Below are 2782 nucleotides of genomic sequence, written 5' to 3'. Positions count from 1 at the left end.
GAGTAAATTTGTATGCGTGCTCCCCTTTCCGGATGGTGATGCAAGGAGACACAGAGATTTATCCTGGTTCGGGCAAGAGAAAGCCCTACGTCCAGCGGGGGGAGAGAGTTTGTATTATCTTGCACCTAAGTGCTTGTACAGGGGCGAATACAAGCGTGGAGTGAAATGTGGAGCTCTTCTACGTATGGGTGTGTTCTTTGTGTTGTGATCTATATCCCCTCCTATTCCTGAGTCCCTCCTTTTATAGCTCCAAGGAGAGTCACAGGGTACATGTATAGATGTTAGAGTAGGGATCGATAGCCGCATGGAGCGCTGACCTACTCGAGGCTTCCGTACGGCATGGCCTCGAGCCGTCCCATCTTGATAGCTCGGTGATGATTGCGCGTGCTCCTGTGTTCTGCCCTGCCAGCCGCCTTGTGCTGGTTCTGAGGTCGCATGCTTGTACGGTATGGTGGCGGATCCGGCGGAGCAGCCGTGGTGTTGTCAGTCGACACCCGGCTTGTCCCTGGGAAGGGACCTTGTTCGGTCGAGGGTCGGGCGCCGCGTAATATGCTGATATCCGGGGCGCTGACCTTGGGTGTCTCGAGGGGGTCCCGATTAGACGTTCCATCCTCGTTTCCTGCGTCCTGACACACCCTGGGTCGTTCGGTGGGAAGGCTGCAAAAAGAACGATGGGACAGAAGCTTGTTCCCTATCACGCTTTCCGTGACCCGTGTGTTAGGTGGGAAACGTCAGATGCATTTAATGCTCCCGCCCGCGTGCGCGCGTCAGGCGGCGGACAGTGTCCTGACGCTCGACGTCTCTCGGTTCGCTCGAGCTCGCTCCCGTCTTCGACGGTAATCGTCGCTCGAGCCCTGACCGATTCGCTCGACGCTATTTCCGTCTTCGAGGCTGCGACCGTCGATGGCGGCGCGTACGTAAGATTAAAGCGTCGAATTGAGGGTCCCAACCTTCGTACGGGCAATCTCATAATGCGCATCGCTGAGGGTACCCCTTACCGATATCCTCGACAACAACATTCCTTTACTGAGTTCTTTGTCCTACCCTTGATGATCCATAAACTTTAAATCAATCTCGACGTAGTTCGGACCTATCAATGTGAGTCCTCGTTTTGGACCTGTCAAGATCAAAGATTCATCCTATGAAAAAGTTTACATTGTGTAATATTTCTATGTATACACTAGTGTAATCAAAATAGAATGATTACAGCCAACCAGCATATGTAAATGCAACAATGGTGGGACCATTAAGCATGATGTCGATTAATAAAATGTGTGTAAATAATTTCCCCAGTACAGGAAACAAATATTATACCAAAGGGTCCAGATATAGTTTCATTAATATATTATACACACTTAGGTTCACATAAATTATTGCAAAAAATTTTCAACTTTAGGTTTATCCAGTTCCATATAATATCCAAACCACACCCTAAAAACATTAGTGCACTACTGTTGGACAAGAATAGGATCAGTGTGTAAACATCTTGCGGAACCCCATAAGGCAAAAGGATGTTGCATTGCATCACCTAGTTCTCTCTACCCCTGCCCATGGACCTTGCGATGCTAATTGTGTCTACAAACAAACCTGAAAGGCTGAAACTGAAAACTAACACAACACAAGTTTACACTCCATTCTGAACATCTGCAATTTAGTAACATTTGGAAACTATACAGATTGTCTAATATTCTTGAGATTTTGCACCAGTATCATGTAAATTCCCAACTTTCAGCACCAAAAATGAATTCAGAAGAAGAAATGAGGATGAATCGCACATGTATAGTAAATTGACCAACTGACAACCAAACAGTTACATTGTTGATCAATATAAATGAACTGCAGGTCATATAATTTTAACATTGCAATCCTTGTCTAACTGACATCTAATACGTACAAGCAGTTCTCCGTTTACAGTAACAGTGTTGCCCGAGTGCCCAGTGTACATACCTCAGAGTTGATGAGTTGGCACTGATCTCTCTCCCGGCGGAAGAGATAAACACACCTCTTGTCCAGACTGTCTTTGGCAATGACAGTGCCATACACATTGATAGGGAAGCCAACATCCGAGGTGGTTATTCTGACAGAAGATGTTTATCCCCTCACACAGCTCATAGTCGTCCTTATTTTTGTAGACAGCATCAGTAAATCTCATCGGACCAAGGGGCGCTGTGGTGTGAAAAAATAAAATAAAGGATCAAGACAGGCTCTCTACAAATAAGATACAAACTACCAGTTGAGGAATAGGTTAAAATAGTGAAGTACACAATTACACATGCACTTGCTGCCAATTCAAGACACAGAAACTCGGACAGTGATGTCTTCTGCTCAAATAGACAAACAAACAAACAAAAAATCTAAAAGCAGCAAAGCACAAATTTTAAGGTAGAAGAAACAACCAACCAACTGAACCAAGATAAAATTTTGTAATTGTTCATGGACGGCACTGCAGTAGATATGATTAAAGGTCAGGGCAGGGCAGAGAGCAGGGGAATTGATCTGATCAGAATTGAACCGATGGGGCTGGACTTACACTCCTCGTCAAGATCGAATTTTGTGAGGTCGGCGAAGGTAAATCTGGTGTAGTACTCAGCCCCCTTGCTTGGGATCGAAGTCGAGGACAGTATCTTGCAGTACCCGCTGCCGATCGTTTTGTTTCTTCTCTCGTGCCATCTGCCGCAGAAACCGCATCCATTCCGCCTCCTTGGCCAATCGCTTTGCCTCGTCAACGTCGACGAAAGGTTCCAAGCCTGAGACCTTACCAGAATCCTTCACCATGGAGGAG

The 2782-nt window shown here is 46.2% G+C and overlaps 1 long non-coding RNA gene across 1 annotated transcript; it reads right to left on the bottom strand.

Annotated features, from left to right (window-relative positions):
* Positions 1019-2782, bottom strand: LOC8066968. Its single transcript, XR_002455538.1, has 3 exons — positions 2531-2782; positions 1948-2166; positions 1019-1117 (listed from the first exon to the last, which is right to left on the bottom strand). It is a non-coding gene; the product is annotated as an uncharacterized LOC8066968 (long non-coding RNA).

This window comes from Sorghum bicolor, chromosome 8 (genome assembly GCF_000003195.3).
Source record: "Sorghum bicolor cultivar BTx623 chromosome 8, Sorghum_bicolor_NCBIv3, whole genome shotgun sequence".
NCBI lineage: Eukaryota > Viridiplantae > Streptophyta > Magnoliopsida > Poales > Poaceae > Sorghum > Sorghum bicolor.
Note: the sequence above shows the minus strand (reverse complement) of the source record. Positions and strands in the feature narration are given on the sequence as shown.